This window comes from Triturus cristatus, chromosome 3_1 (assembly GCF_964204655.1).
Source record: "Triturus cristatus chromosome 3_1, aTriCri1.1, whole genome shotgun sequence".
NCBI lineage: Eukaryota > Metazoa > Chordata > Amphibia > Caudata > Salamandridae > Triturus > Triturus cristatus.
Window position 1 is genome coordinate 637861331 of NC_140583.1, and position 17124 is coordinate 637878454.

The following is a 17124-nucleotide window of genomic DNA, read 5'->3' on the forward strand; positions in this document are numbered from 1 at the left end:
CTGGTGGCCACCAGAGGAGGAGGTCACCCTCGTGTGAAAAGGGGTGCAGGGGGGCTGCTGGACCACCACAGCCTCCCTCTGCATAAAGAACAGTCCACCCATCAGTTTCACGGGGCATCTGAAAGAATAACCCCTCTAGTGCTCAGCCAGCCTGTAACACCTTCTAGGCTGGAACTTATGTTCTACAGCTGAGGGTGTACTATGAAGTGCATCATGGAGTGAAGGGCTGAGTTGGGGATGTCTGGAGAAGGGCATCCCCTGGAGGTGAAGTGGTGCAATTGCCCCGAAATGCATTTACTATTGGTTATTTCTTTTTAGGTGGACTGAAAGTCACATGTCTAAAGTGAAGTACCTGTGTATGGTGATGTTAAGTTAAATGGAGTTATGTTGCTGGACCTTCCTGCTAGGGGGTCTGGCTGTATTTACGTAATCCCATGCTTTTACCTGTGATTCCTTTTAAAGTGAAGAGGCGCACTGCAGGAGAAGTGTAGTTGCCCGGAGTACTTCTTTTGAAGGGACTGTAAGTCACATGTGTAAGATGTCATAAGCCAAGTGGGGTTATGTTGCCAGACAGTCCTGCTAGGGTGTCTGGCTGTATATGCGCAATCCTGTGATTTCATCTGTGATGCCTTTAGGGGCTGTAATTGCAATGCATTCAAATGATCAACCAAGGTGATGAGTACTGTCATTCTAAAGTGTGCGTAAACATGGATTCTTGCTGCTGCGCTTAGGTGAAGTCCCCAGACTGCTAGCCCTTAAGATATAGAGGTGCATACTTTATGGTCAGAATGAGATGCTCAGTCAGGGTCATGTGTCACCAAGGCAGGTTTACCCCTTTTTAATGTTTGTTGAGGTAATGGGGTGGGTCGCCACTGGGATGGTGCCAGTGCGCAGGGCCCTCACTCCAGGTTATGTTCAACTATCTGCATTGGGGGCAAGTTGATGTGCATACATGGGAGTGGTGGTACTAGACCCCACCCCCGCTTTGCGGGAGGGGTTATGCAATGTCACAAAGTAATTCCAACAGCTTATGTATATTTGTCAATTGGTGCATAGTATTGAGTAGTGTGTGTGTTTAATAAATGTACTCTTACTTTTATAAAGCAAAGTACAGACTGGACAATCAGTTATTGAGTGTTATTTTTGTGCACCTGCAAATGGCGATTACTAGTCCACACCACCTCCCTTGAGTAAGCCTCAGACTGCTCTGCAACGCTACCCTCTGAGAGTCAGGCGCTACAATTGGGTGTTTGGTTCCCAGTGAAGGACAAATGTAGTCATGTTATTTGTGCAGGCCTCACAGATGCTGCCTCGTTTTCCAACAGTTATTGACGAGAGTGCGGTAAATGTGGGAGATGCCCCCTTTGCCCAGGTCGCCCAACATGGTTTGTGCCTCAGGAGGGCTGTACTCCGGGAGCCTGCTCTCTTCTGGGAGATGTGTGTGGAGAGCGTGCCGCAGCTGCAGATATTTATAGAATTGGGATGGATGAAGGGAGTAATGGGCCTGGAGTTCTTGAAATTAATGCAGGTGGCCGTTGGCCCAGACGTCCCAGAGTTGCGAGATTCCGATAAGGTTCCACGATTTAAACCCCTGCAGCCCACTAACCTCCCTGCCAGAGGGGTGTGCATTGGGTCAGCCTACGCATCCAGCGAGTGTGGCGTAGAGAAGCCCACCAGGCTAGCAGCACGGAACGTGTTGCATCAGGCAACTGCGACTGAATGGTTCCCCCGTACATAATGGATTGGATTTGGGAAAGCCCCAGTTAGCTCAGCTCGAGCCAATAGGCTGGGTCGGTCCAGGCCCCACTGAACCAATTGTGGATTACTAGAAGACGCCCAGCCAAAAAGTAAAGGTACAGATGCGTCATCCCCATACCCCTGTCAAAGGAGGGGATCCGGCAGGTGGTCAAGGCCAAGCGCACTCTCCCTTCCACTCCAAAGGAATTTAGTAGCGAGACTATCCAGCTCCCTGAACCAGGTTCCGGGGAAGCAGAAAGGGGGGTTCTGAAGGACATAGAGGAATCTGGGGAGGATCATCATTTTGAACAGGGCAACCATCCCCAGGGGATTCTGGGGTAATGTCTTCCATTTTTGATGATCCTCCTTGGCCTTCTTTACCAATGGGGCTACATTGAGAGACCAACCCAGTTCGGGAAGAAGGGTGACCCAAATCCCCAGGTATTTGACCGATTGACGCCGAAGCGGTATGGTGGATTGCCAATCGTAGCATTCCCTGGATACATGTAGGGGGACCAGCGCCGACTTCCCGGGGTTCAGCCGGAGACCGGATGCTTGCCCAAAGGACTGCAAGATCTGAAGGCACCGCGGCCCAGATACAGCAGGTTCGGCCAGAAAGACCAGGACCTCGTCGGCATATAGTGCAATCTTGTCCGCTTCTGTATTGGGTCATTCCCAGCTGTGGACGCGATCGTCAGCCCGCACCCGAGAGGCCAGCAGCTCCATCGCCAGGGCGAAGAGCAGGGGTGAAAGAGGGCAGCCATGCCTTGTCCCCCTGGTAATAGGGAAAGCCTCAGATAGCACCCCATTAACCAACATGCGCGCTCAGGGTGAGCGTAAAGGACACGGATCAGAGCCCTAAAGTGGGGCCCAAACCCCATCTTGGCCAGCACGTCCATTAGGTACGCCCAATCCACAGAGTCGAAGGCTTTTTCGAAGTCTATAAAAAGGAGTGCTAGGTATGGAGTGAGGCGGTGCCGGTGGGCCAGAGCCAGCTGTAGCCTCCGAAGACAGTGTCTGGTCCCACGCATGGGCACAAAGCCACATTGGTCTCGGTGAACCAGCAGGGACAGATAGGGCTTCAGTCGCTGAGCGAGTATGGCGGCGTACAACTTGATCTCCGAGTTGATAAGGGAGATGGGGGCGATAGTCCGCGCAGTGACGGGAGGGCGGCTGGGATTTCGGTAGGACCACAATGGTGGCGATATCCGTCTCGGGTGGGAAGGAACCTTTCTCCAGAGCTTCCTCAAATAGATCAGCCAAGCGGGGTACAAGAGTCTCACGATACATCGCATAGTATTCTTGATGAAGGCCGTCTGGGCCCGGAGTCTTGCCCGACGAGGGAGATTGCTGCGTCAATTTCTTCCCGAGAAATGGGGCGGTCCAGGTCCTTCTGAGCAATGAGATTCAGCCGAGGGAGATGCACGTGTCCTTTCTCGAGGAAGGCTGAGAGGAATATGCCAGGGCTGTGTGCCGTATAAAGTCGTTGATAATAGCGGGCAAAGACGCGGGCCATCACCAGTGGAGCGCTGTGCACTGCACCCTCGTCGTGCACTACCTCCGGGATGATGCGGTTGGCTCTGGGATATGTGGCCAGGCGGTGCAGGATCGTACCGTTTTTATCTCCCCAGCCATATTCTCTTGCCACTGACGATCTCCAAAGGAGCTTAGCGGCATCTAGGGATAACTGCCTGATCTCGGCCCGAAGATGAGTGAGTTGCCGGACCTGGACCGCGTCGTCGGACAGGGAAAGGGATTGCTCAAGGCGGAGTGCTTGCGCCTCCCGCGAGGCAGTGCTTAATTTGTAAAAAAAGAAGTGCCGGTGCCGAAAATGTTTCCAAGGAGGCCACAGCCCACTTCTACCTCTGGTGTGCCCCACTTTCAACACTAGCACTGCCTCAGTCTATCATCTAACCTTGCTCTGATGTTTTCCCATAGGTCTTTGCTCTAAGAGTCTATCCTCTCACCTCTCTAATCATTTTATATCGTCTTTGTCACACCTGGTGTGTTACCTAGTTCCCTGTATTTCTGATTTGCCCTCTATTCCTTATGTATTCTACCCATGCCCTTTTTCCTCTTTCTTTTTTTCCATACTCTGCTTTCTCTCCCCTCAATCTTGGCTCTTTACTTTCACTCTTCTAGCAGTGATTAGCTGTGTCTCCGTTTTATCCTTTCTCTGCTCTTTTTTTCTCTGTCATCCTCTACATCCTTTCAATCTATCTTCTCTCTTCTATCGCTCTCTTCTGCGCACCATGTCTGCCTTCTCTTTCTCTCTGTATCTGATTTGCTCTCCTCCTTTTCGTCTACACTGCTGCGTTTTATCCCTCTCTTCTCCTTGTTTCTTTTCCATCTTTGCTCTTGCTCTCTCTCATCTTTACCAGTGCTCTCAGCCCTGTCACCAGCCTGTACATGTCCCTGCTATTTTGTCATTCCTAAAGAAGGGGACATGCATTTTAATTACTTTACCTAAACCGACACCACACGTGTGCAAAAAAAAGAAATGCACACCAAAATAAAATGCTTTTTTGAAAATATTGATCAGTGAATTGCGGAACAAACGGCTGCTCGAGCACAGCAGTTTGTCACTGCTAGTGCTGCTTGCAATTAGTAGGTCTAGGGATGACGACGGCATTGGCATCCAGTGCTGAGCTTGCTGTGACCCTGTCTGCTACAGCACAAGCATTGTCCCCGGCCGTAATGCTGCCAATGCCGGTGCGTCTGGCTGTGGCCCCTGCTGGACTCATGTGCTCACAATTAGCATGCTGGGGGGCAGCGCACAAACAGGTGACGCCATGGCACACAAAAGTTGTGCTGGGCCACAGCAGCATTGAGCACATTGAGGATAGCAGCAATAGGGCTGCCATTTATACTACTCTGGTCACGAAGCAATTTGAAAATGCATACTTACTTTAGTTTAATCTTCCTCGCGACCTCACTCCCAAGTTCCAAATGAGCTCCTGCGCTTTCTTGCCTGAAATCCGTCATGAGCCAGTCCCCACCTACAATTAGACAATAGGAGGCTCAGGCTCAGGCAATGGCAGGGTGCAGCAGACTCTGGGAATCGAACGCAAGCCATTCTTTGACAATGACTTCTTGAATTCGTGACAGGCGTGATGACATCATCACTAACGTGGGGATTCACAATAGTACCTGCCTGTACCGGCGTATTCCTGCCTGTGAACACATACCAGCCAGTCACCATGCAAGGTATGTTATTCTTTATATTTTGGAATGGAATAATTAATATTGAGACCACCACCTGCCGGTTCTGAAATCATAGCCACGGCCCTGTGAAATAAGTTCCGGTGCTGAGCACCGGAAAGCACCGGCTCAAATTAAGCACTGCCGCGAGGTAATTTCCTGCAGCTGCGCCTGTCTCTGACTCCTAAGCTGGCCTTTTGCAACACCTCGAATGGTAGCCTTCCCCGCCTCCCATAAGGTACATGGAGAAGGCACCGAGCCATCGTTGGTAAGGAAGTATTGCTTGAGTTGACGCCCCACCACCTTTTTGAATTCTTTGTCCTGGAAGAACCAAGCATTCAGTCTCCATGTTTGGCGGGTAGAGGGGGGGGGGAGCCCCTGTACTAAGAAACACTATGGAGTGATCAGAAATCCCCCTTGGAAGGATCCGGACATCTACGAACCCAGAGCAGTAAACTGAGGACAAAAATCGCGTCTATGCGTGCCTGTGTATGGTGCGCTGCCGAGGTGTGGGTAAATTGAGCGGTACGGGGGTGCCACACGCGCCACACATCACATAAGCCCAGAGACTCGGACCAGCTCAGCAGCTGTTTCACCTGCGCCAGTCTAATGGTGGAGGGAGGGCCCGTCGTATCAACAGCCGGTTAAAGAGACCGCATTCAATTCACCTCCAATGACAGTGGATCCCAGAGGCAAAGCATTCAGGAGAGCCGCAGTGTGTTTAAGGGTAGCTGCCAGCATCGAGGGGGGGGAGTAGATAGACATATGGTTGAGGGTGGGAGCCGGCCAGCAAGCCGCAAAGGGTCACCGATTAGCCCTGACGGTCGTGAAAGACCTGTGGGAGTACAAATGGCAGGGTGCGTTTTAGGAGAATATCCACCCCTCAGGAACCCCTAGAGAAGCCGGAATGCCACACTGTCGTACCCGTAGCGTGCCAGGAAGGGGCAACAGTTACCCATCAGGTGCGTTTCTTGAAGTAAGAGGAAGTCTACGCTAAGGCGCTGCGCATAGCGCAGGACTGCCGTAAGTTTAACCCGTTCCAATAGACCATTAACATTCCACGATAAAACGTGAAGGGATGCCCTAGGGATAGTTGTGTCGGTCATGGCTGGTGGGTCTGGGTCGTACATCCCTACAGGGATGTGGGAGCGCGTTTGGGAGCCTGCCTCCGCGTGGGTGAGCACATGCAGCGAGATCGTAGATGGCCCCTGGTGGGTCGGCGCGAGATGATCCGTTGTAGCTGAAATGAGAAAACAATAAAAGCAACAACCACCTAAGGAAAACCAGTACCAAACTTTCCCCCCTCCCTACACTTCAGGAATGGAAGTATCTGTCGACCCCCCCATTGTAACAGTAACCAAACTAAAATGCTCGGGTTGGTTGCGTGGAGGGCCCCTCCATATGGACGGATGAACCGTGGTTCGGCCAATGGAACTAGGAGGTGAGCGTGAAACTCTACCAATGTTCAAGATCTTTGTCAGGAGAGAATCCCACCTAGTGACTGAGAAGCAGCAGACCTAGCTCAGTGAAACCTCATAGCGTAGGAGTACGGGAGAGGTCTGAGTCAATCCCGGGGGAACCCTCCTGGGTCAGCAATGAGGATGTCCCCGGTAGCTCGTCGACGGATCGATGCCTGGTGCGGTGTGGAGAGCCCGATTGGCTAGACGAGTCACGGAGTCCATGGGTTGCCATGCTTGGGGACCTGGATACCGCTGCCCGAGACTGGAGCCTCCTGCGGGAGTGCGTGCAGTTTCTTTTTAACGTCCGTGTAAGAACGACGGAGATCTTGCACCTCCCTGGTGTAGTCCGGGAATACCATAATGGTATGGTTCTGGAACCTGAGGGGACCATGGGCCCGCGCCGCCCGCAGAATGGCATCCCGGTCTTTAAAATGTAGGACTTTCAGTATGATGGGGCGAGATTGAGCTCCAGGGGGCGGCCTGGGAGCGAGAGAGCGGTGGGCTCTCTCAACCACGAACCAGGGAGAGAGAGCATCCTTGGGCATCCATGATGTAAACCAGGCCTCGACGAAGGCAGTCACCGGAGTCGACCCGACCCCTTCGGGAAACCCCACTATGCGGAGATTATTGCGACGTGCACAATTTTCAGCATCTTCAGCACACCGGTGGAGTTCCTTGGTGTGGGTGCAGAGGTGAGCTACCTGTTCCTTCAATTGTGAGATGTCGTACTCCGCTGTGGATATGCGGGATTCGGCCTCAGTGAGTCGCGCGGTGGCATTGCAGAGATCTTGTCGGAGGAGGGAGACATCCACCTTGATTTCTCTGATCTTCCCCTCAACGGACGCCTGTGTGGCACTGATTGCCCGAAGAATGGTGTTCGGATCCCTGTCCTGAGGTGGAGGGGGCAGCCCCGGCCGCCTGCCCCGGGGGGTCCGGGTCGGAGGTGGTGAACCGGTCCATCTTCGTTTGAGTGGGGGCCTGTGTGGGCTTGAGGCCCTTGTCCCTCCCCATAGCTGCCAGGTAATCCTACCTCCGCCAAGAGGTCGGGGACCAGGCCGAGGGACTCGGAACCGTTAACACCCCACACAAGGCCTAAGAACCCTCACCAGTCCGAAGGATCATCAAGTGGAGCTAGAGAGTGACTTGGGAAGGCGTGCAGCACGCGGGACCAGGACCAGCGTCCGGGCCAAGTGCCCCAAGGCATAGTCTGCAGGGCCAGAGATGGTGACGGGCACGCCAGTAAGGGCGCTGGTGGATACGGGGCGGAACCTCCTAGCGGAGGAGATGAATGACCGGCAGATCAGCAACCCGGGGGGGGGGGGGGGGTATCATTGTGTGGGCTAGCCCGACCCCATGTGCATGGAACGCCAGGCAGTCAATCGTGAGGTGTGACATCCCTGCACCTCCCTTGTGTCGCCAAGGCAATGGAGAGAATTGTAGCCGGCGGGAAGCACCGCTGGCGGGCAGGGTGGAAACTCCAGGGCCAGCACCCACCAGATGCTGCGCCCAGTTGTCGCTGATAGCGTTGCGGGGGACAGATCCCTGAGGAGTAGGGGGCCCTTGTGTCCAAAGTGCAGCACCAGCAAAACACCCCAGGGACCCACCGGGGAGCCCAGGGGGAGCCACGCAGGACCTGGGGTACCCCAGAGGGCAAGAGGAGGGGTGTGCCGGCACCAACCCCCCAGCCCGCTGCTCGATGATGCAACCGAACCCCCAGGCCCACATCCCGCTCGCCGGCAAGGACGGATGGTCAGCCTCTAAGGAGTCCACGAGCCACTAGGCCGCTGGGAGTTCGCCCCTCCAGGGAGTCAGCGGGGGCCCGGACCATGGCAGATGCTGGCGGACAACTGCTGAAGAGGAAAGGCGAGGGAAGAGGCGCCCGCTGCCCAACACGTGCAGCAGAAGGGCCCCCCTACCAGGATACACGGAAAGTGCCCAACCCCAAGCAGGGCCTGAAGGATTAATGTGAAGGGGCCCAGGGAAGCAAAGCACCGCCACCCGACTTGGTAGCCACCGTTCCAAGGTCCTCTCCGCGCTGCCAATACCCTTCGCGGGTCCACAGACAAAGAACAACGTAGAGGCAAGGGGGCGTCCAAGAGCGCCACACGGGACAGCTGGTGCAGCCCCTCAATCCGGAGCCTGCAGCGCGCAAGGCCAACAGAGGCCCCGCGGCACAACACAGGGGGCAGGCGCTGGCTCAGGGCAAAGCTGTTGTGCACAGATAGTCCGCCGGCTGGTCCCAGATGCAGCGGTGGATGGCGACGCCCAGGTCCCATCAGGCCGCCCCAGCCCTCCATGCAATGAGGCACTCACCAGCGCCGGAGATGCTTGGTGCGCCCGGGACTGCAGAGCCGAGTGGGACAACACCTGCACAGGCCCCGGGTCGGCGCCAGCCGGGAGGATCGCGGAGTCCTCTCCAAAGTTCTTCAATCTTGGCCCCGGAAGGAGCACCCCAGACGTCTGCCTCTCACGGTGCTGCCACCCCCATGCGTGTTGATCAGGTCTCCGGAGCCCAGCAGCCGCGGGCCCTGAACGCCGTTATTTCGTGTGTGGCGGGCGTTGGGGCGAAGTCGCAGCACCGGAGCGGGACCCAGGCAGGCAGGGCAGCACGCAGGAGCCACGCCAGTTGTTGCAGTAATCTCTCGGTGGAAAGGGGTGCAGCACCAGCGGGCCTCTTAGAACAGTGACGCCGCGCTTTCTGGCGCGTCACGGCGGAGGCTGCCATCTTGCAGTCCCAGTGCTTTGGAAAGTCAGAGTCTAAACAGTGCGTCAGGAGCCCAAAACCGTTGGCTCAACAGATCGGAGCAGCGCTCTCGGCTCAGGGAACCTCCGTAGACAGGTAAGAGAAGCGGATGGCTGCCGCAGACAGTAGGATGCGAGGCGGATGACGGAGGGGTCCGGAGCACTCTCAGAGTGCGACCACCATCTTGACTAATCAGGCCACGCCCCATGCATTTGTTGATCTTAAATCAGCATTTGATCTAGTGCCCGATACAAGCTATGGGACACACTAAAGGAGGCAGTGATGCCACTTGAGCTCTTACTCTTTATCATTAAAATGCATGAGTCCAACTATGCTCGGGTAAGGTGGGGACAACATTGCGAATTAACGGATCGCTTCCCAGTCAACAAGGGTGTACGGCAAGGGTGCGTTCTGGCCCCTATCCTATTTTCCCCGTTTATAAATAAGGTTATTTCATTACACTACTTATCCAACTGACGCTCTGACTCTTGCCGGTTCGAGGCTACCACTTTTATTGTTTGCAGACGATACTCTTAATTTTGTCCAAAACCCAATCTGGTCTGCAACGTGCCCTCGACAGATTCACTGTTTTTTGCAACGACCATGAGCTAGTAGTCAATGTTGATAAGACTAAGTTCTTGGTGCTGCATAAACATAAAATAGTAAAAGGCTGAGTAGAAATGAACAATGCGTCCTTGGAACAAACTGACACCTTTACATATCTGGGAGTAAGTATGGGTAAGAGGATGAACTGGAAACCCCAGATAGATTTGTTAGTCCCTAGGCATAATCAACTAGCAGGTGCCCTACTAAAAGAACATCGACTTTCCCATACTAAACCGGTAGGGCCAGCACTAACCATCAATAAAGGGAAAATCAGAGCATCGATAATTTACGGTGCTGAGCTCTGGGGATTCGGAAATTTAACTCCCTTACTCCTTGCCCAAAATAAGTTCTTGAGATCGTTAACCGGCCTACCCCAATCGACTCCTCTTAAACCCCTATTGCTAGATCTGGGATGTATTTCATTTGAGGAAGCTGCGGGCTTTAGACCTCTGGCCTACTGGAGAAGGCTATGGACTGCACCAGAGTTAGCACCATATGCTAACGCAGTAAAACACATTAAAGAAGGAGATCTGTCTTCAAACATCAAATGGCTACAAAAGATCAAGGGCACATTGTCTGATATGGGGCTCAGCCACTTGTGGGAAGACCCAGCAGGGAACCTGTTTCCAAATAAAAACGACTACAAAGCACTCTACTGGGACATTATCAGTAATAAGACCATGTCACTGGTAAGTAGTAGCTCTCTAACAGGCATCTTCTTAGAGCATAAGTTTGAATCGCGACCTGAAGCTTATTGGGATTTTATTATGAGTCCCGGCGACAGGAAATTGTATCATCCATTTAGAGTGGGCACTCTTCCGATAAAATCTCTCACGTCGAAGTGGCACAACGTTTTAGATACTAAATGTCCCATGTGCCCAACCATGGAAGAGTCGATAGCCCATGTATTGTTTGTGTGCCCAGCATACAAGGGTCCCCAACACAAGTGGCTCAAGCCGATTTGTTCTAATTTTGGCACTAGATCTTGTAAAATAGCCCTGCGCATTCTGAAAACAGATACACGCGAGACGTAGCCATAGCATGGCGAAATTTCTTAGCTGGACCTGGGCCCTTAGAAGAAGTAGTTTGGAGGTTGCCACAGTAACCCTCTCCTATAATTAGGCAGTATATAGAATTAGGTGGTGCATTCCTCACGTATTGTATCTCCATGGAAATTCGCCTAACATATGGTGTTTTAAATTATTTTTATTGTAATTGATACTAATTTTAAGTAAAACTTTTATCATTATTAGAAGATATTACATTTCTTATAGAATTGCATGATTTTATGGGCAAAAATCCTCCTTTCTGACATCTTATAGAAACTTTAACTGAAATGGTTATTTTGTTTCCAATGCATCCTCATATATTTTATGTTTGTATTTGTGACTTTTCTGATTGAAAATATCGAATAAAGACTAATTTGATTGATTGATAAGGTTGATTCTCTCCAGGTTACATAATTGAGTCTGATTCTAAAACTGAAGCCCTCCAAGAATTACTTTTTCATTACATGCACAGGATTCCTGAATCTGTCAATTGACCCCCCCCCCCCACCCCCCTTGGATATTTCACATATGCTGGCTTACGTGGGCGTCTTGTATAGCCTAACATCGCACAGGAGGTTCAGTCTTAATCTTTTATTTAATGTGTAAACTTGACATGTAGTATGCCGTTGGCTATAGTTGTATTGAGTTAATGTACAGCTTTCCTAACGATGCTTCAGTGCCCAGTAAGCGTTTACTCAGATTATGCAAGGTCTGGTTGTGTTACAGGAGGGTTTGTATGGTAATTTTTTGGGTGTCCCTCGTAAAATGGTGAGGTATGTTCAAATCATGCCATTGTTGACTTGTGCCACTTTAATGATGTTTTGAAGCTGAAAGATGTGAGATGACACACAACTTGTCTACCCATACTTAGCATTTTTATTTTACTTAAGAAGCTGTCCTTTTGACTGAGAAGGAATCTTTAGCCTAGTTGGATGACTTAGGGAAGCTGCACCCAACTTATAGCAAGAGTTAAGTACTAGAAAATGGACTCTGCGATTTATAAAAATGTGTGGTCGAGACACAGGAGAGAGTAACTGGTCTAGCTGAGTTTTTTTTTTTTTTTTTGCCATGAATCATATTCCATGTCACTGTCGCCTGGTTAAGTATGATGCAAATCAGTTTGCAGGCCGCAAGAGTTCTGATGACGGCGTTCTTAAAGGGCATCACAAAAAACATTTTAGGTCTCGCCTGGTGTTAGCAGCGCACATGCGCTTCTCTCGCCATGCGAGGCCTTCTTGGAATTGATCTGATTCCAGAAGTCGTGTCGCTGCTCCGCCTACAATTTTGATTGGTGCACGTCATTTTGCGTCATGGATGATGCAAAACTCAGTGTAATGATTGCACCAGAGGCAATAATTACACTGAGGGTTGCCACCCTGTCCGCTTTTGGCCCCGCCCACTGGGATTCAATCTTTACTTTCAGCGGGAGACAGTGTCTCTTAATTAGCCGCTAAGCACTTCTTTTTTGTATCACCGCGTTTGCCTTCAACAATGGCTGATGCGCTTTTCATTTCTCTGTTCTCTGCTTGTTTCTTGTATTACCGCGTTTATCTTCAAGAATGCCTGACGCGCCTTTCATTTCTCTGGTGCAGCTTTTTTAGCTTTACTGTGATGTACTGTCATGTGGGTTGTGCGTTTACTATTGTGTGGCGTTTAGCTAATAATAATCGTTATAAGTTGTTTATTGTAGCTAGTGCCGATACGTACGCACTAAAGAAGCTTCGTGCCCGAAATGTCGTTCTCTCGCCCCCCCCTCCCTCCAAATTCAGCTTTGCAAATGCTTAAGTGTGTGTTTTTTTTGTTGTTGTTGTAAGTGCTGCGACGATGTGATTTAATTTAAATATATAGTTTTTAATGCGACAGACCACTGCAGACTGGGCGTGTGACAGCGTGTGGTGTCTTATGTCACATGGTCCTTTCCTGTTATTTACAGCTCGGGCTGGCTGCCAGTTGTTTCCGTGTTTGGCTCAATGCGTGAGCTACAGGTGTCATCGACAGCAACAAGTATTGATCCTCTGCATTCAGCCATGGCTACTGATGAGCTGGCTTCCAAGCTGAACCGGAGGCTGAAGGTGGAGGAAGGAGGCAGAGAGCCTCCGGGGCTCGGGAATGGCAGAGAACTAGAGTCTGAGCAGCAGTACTGGGAGCCCGCGCCAAGCGCTGGACCGGAGCTCAGCGATAAGTTACAGCGAAGGAACAACCTGAACGAGGGGTTAGGCGAGCAGCAGCAGGCGAGTTTGCGGGTCTTCAACCCATACATGGACTTCAAGGAGTTCAGTAGGAAGCAGATCAAGAGCATGGAAAGCATGTTGAAACAGTGAGTCACTGCGCCAGTCTGCATCGCTTTGCGTAAAAACAGTCGTCCAGGCTGGTCCACAACAATCGTAAACTGAGTAAAGCCGCCACTCTACCTTGTGCACAGCCCGCACAAATTTAGCCCCTGTATATTTCTAACGCGTGCAGTGTGTCTCCTACAGATATGCAGTGCTTGCATATAGCACTCCAGGCTGCAAAGCTCTTGACCCAGAACCACCATTAACTGAGTGGAATTGCTGCACAAACCGCACTCTGCAGACCGCCAACGTGTACATCCATTCACACCTACATTCATGCAGCACATGTAATAATCTCCTTGCTGCACCCTGGGCGCCAGCCTCTGCTGAACGAAATTGAGCACATCGCGTTGATACGTAAGTGACGGCACTGCAGCGCCATACACCCATGGCAGATTAGGATAACGCTCTGAGGTTTGACCACATGAATACACATACAGCTGTATTTCCACACATCCAAGGTCTGCAGGTCAAGAGCACGTTCAAACATTGCATAAATCATACAGCTCACTACACGCTGCTTTCTACCTACCACAACCCATCCATGCAGATTAAATGGTAGAACATACTCGCACCGAGTCACTGCACTTCCCAACCCCTGAAGATCAAAAATGAATGTTAAAATAGTGAGTCAGATCCTGTTGCATGAAGATCACCAGGGCACCAACACACTATTCGAGGACACCACGTGCCATGACCTGTTCGTTGTTACAGCCTTATTTCCTCCAGCAGGCTCACTCCGCTCCTGTTTACTCGCTGAATGGGCATCTCGTTCTACCTTCTGTTTTGTTTCATGCTTCCTCCCTCTACCTTTGTTTCGTTCCTACTTCTCCCTTTCAGTTTATTTAACTCCATTCACTTTCAATTATGTAATATTACTGTCTGTCCTGTTTCCTTAGTTCTGACGTCTCCACTTCTGTAGTCATTTTGCTGTTCACGTTCTGGTTTTTTTTACCGACACCTTCTGCCTAACTCCTCTCGCCGTTATATAATGAACCGGCAAAACTGGGGTTATTTACGACCCTCTGGGAAAACAATACATAATATTGTTATGTCGGAAGCCGGGCGTGGGACGCGACCGGCGATGACACACAGAGGGGGTCAATTACTGGTAGGCCTCACGATGCTGCAAATAATACTTGGGAGCCAAGTGGTGACTTTTCTGGCCTCGCCGTCGTAGCCCTTACTGGCGTACGTACATGCGTGACCCCTTTATTAGGGTTCCGTCACATGACCTTGTGTGGTGTGCCTTTTGCATCACAAGCGCAACATAACATTCCTCCCCAACAACAAAACCCAACAGCAGCAGGTAACTGTCTTACGTGAAGTAGTCCTTTAATCGGCGGGAGGGCGCTGGATTATCCCGCAGTTGATGTTGGGACAAGCCTCGGCTCTGGGTGCCCCGGGTTTCAACTTCCGGTGTGATGTCGCAGGACCGGGCCTCTGGATGATCGCCTCGACTCTCCAGTGCTTCACTGGTGGGGACTCCTCGCTGCAACACAGGGCCTGGCGATACTCGACCATCTACGGGGCTGACGTGTCCGCCACCTCGCTTGGGTTGGCATCTCCCGAGGGCGTACAGTCCAGACGGCTCTCGGACCAGGTGGACATGGGTCCTATTCCTTCAGACTGGTACTTCTTGAAATGAGATGCATTTCGAGTTACCGTTTCCCGGCCTCGGGTGGCCATAATCCGGGTCCCTTTAACACTGACCTCAGTCCAAGGTCCCTTTTCGTATGGCAACCTAAACTTCCCACTGGTAATGCGATTCTTGAGTAATACCATTTCCCCTCGGACCAGCTGCGGACTTCTGGCTCTGCGCCGGTGACTGACTTGGGCATAGGTTTTGCGACGTTGGGCATCAATGTGATTGTCATCAGGTGTCTTCGGCCGCCACTGATGGTGGTGAGGAATCGAGTCTGTGACTACCCGTGAGTGGCCATGATTTTCTCCAGTTTCGGGATCACTTCTGTAGCATTGGGAGCTGATATGATTTCCACTTCCGGGTATTTGGAATGTTCGCAATGGCCACAAACGTGTGTCGACCATCAGGACGACTCCCGAAGTCCAAGCTGACACAGAACCACTGAGTTTTTGGCCTTGGTTCCACCTGGATCGGTGGAGGCCGAGGCATGACCTGACGGATGCTTCCACGAGTTTGTCCATCAGTGGGAACCACACTTTGGTCCGGAGGCGTGACTTAGTCTTGACCATGCCTTGATGGCCGATGTGTGCAAGCTGGATGACTTGGGCGGTCAACGGTGTCGGAATCACCAGCCGGTGAACCCGCAGCAGACATCCCGTGGCATCCTCAGTGAGCTAATCTCTCACATGGTATAGACTGTCAATGATGCGCTGTGCATCCATCGTTAAGATCGTCCATTCCTCCTTGGCCTTGTGCCAGTTTCCACTCCGTAGAGCCACCATGGCCCACTGGAGACAGTCGTCCCCACTTGTGGCTTCTCTAAACCTTTCCATGGAGAGGGGAAGGGGGCAGGAGCGAGCAGTGACGCACCGGACATACTCTTCAGTATCAGCGGCATCTTCCATCTCCTGGATCGTGGCTGCCCAGGGATGTCGAGATAGGTAGTCGGCAGGGTTCCGGGATCCAGGCTGATACTCCACCTTGCAGTTGTAATTTTGGAGCTGCAGCATCCACTTCTCGATTCGAGGCGGTGGCTTGGTGGACGTTCCTGAGAACAAGGCTGCAAGAGGTTTATGATCTGTTGCCACAACGAAGGGCTTACCTTAGACGTACAGGTGAAAGTGGCTGCACCCCCAGTGAATGGCAATGTCTTCTTTCTCGATTTGGGAGTGCCATTGCTCCGTGTCTGTAAGAGATCGGCTGGCGAACGCCACCGGAGCCCAATCTTCATCCTGGTGTCGCCTTTGCAATAGCACCGCTCCCAGACCCACGGGCCCGGCATCCACCGCTACTAGTGTTAGTTTCCTGGGGTCGAAGAAGGCAAGCGTAGTGGCTTCTGAAAGGGCTTCCTTGATTTCTTTGAACGCTTTGGCTTGATAGGGGCCCCATTTCCATGGGGTGGAGTCTTTGGTAAGCTCCCTCAGGGGTAAGGTCAGGTTGGCTAGATCTCGGATGAACCTCCCGCAATAGTTTACCATACCGAGGAAGCTGCGGACCTCGGTGACATTTGCAGGAGCGACGGCATCTTTTATGTCTTTGACCTTTTCCGGGTCTGGGTTTACCCCTTCTGTGGAGAAAGTGTAGCCGAAAAACTGTAGCTTCCTCTTTAGGAATTCACATTTCTCCCTGTGGAGGGTGAGCCCTGCATCCCGCAGCCGGCGGAGTACCTGAGTGAGGCGAGCGTTGTGTTCCGGGATGGTCTTTGCATGTATCATGATGTAGTCACTGACATTGATTACACCAGGGATATCGGTGATCAACTCTTGTATTATGTTTTGAAAGACTTCAGCCGCGCTGGACACCCCGAAACTCAGGCAGGTATATCTCCGGAGGCCGACTTGGGTCAAGAAGGTCGTGATGTTACGTGACTCTTCATCCAACACCAGATAATGGTAGCCGGACCTCAGATCTAGCTTGGAAAATCAGCAGGCCCCTATGAGGTCGTCTATGGTGGGTGTGATATGGCGCTCCCTCTTGATGGCGGCATTGGGTAGCCTCCTATCTACACAGATCCTCACCGCGCCTAGCTGTTTGGGCTTCCGGGTGACCACGTGGGAGAGACCCAGGGAGTGGGACTGGTCACTTTGTCGATTATACCTGTAGATTCCAGCTTCTTGAGCTCTTCCTCTACCAGGGGCCGCAGGTGAAACGCTATTCGTCGATGTTGCAGAGCCACCGGTTGGATGGTAGGGTCGATGTGTAGGTGGACCTCTTTTCCTTTGAACCTTCCGATACCCTTGAAGACTTCTGCAAACTCGGTTAGGAGATGTTGGACTGACTCCTGGTGTACCCTGAAGGCAAACGTTACCACGCCTAAGTCTTCAGCCGCTCGGCACCCCAGCAACATACC

General features: G+C 51.8%; 1 pseudogene; it reads left to right on the forward strand.

Moving 5' to 3' along the window:
* The first annotated feature begins 12766 nt into the window (after positions 1 to 12766).
* On the forward strand, positions 12767 to 13117 carry LOC146860691 (EF-hand domain-containing protein D2 pseudogene; annotated as a pseudogene).
* Positions 13118 to 17124: the final 4007 nt, after the last annotated feature.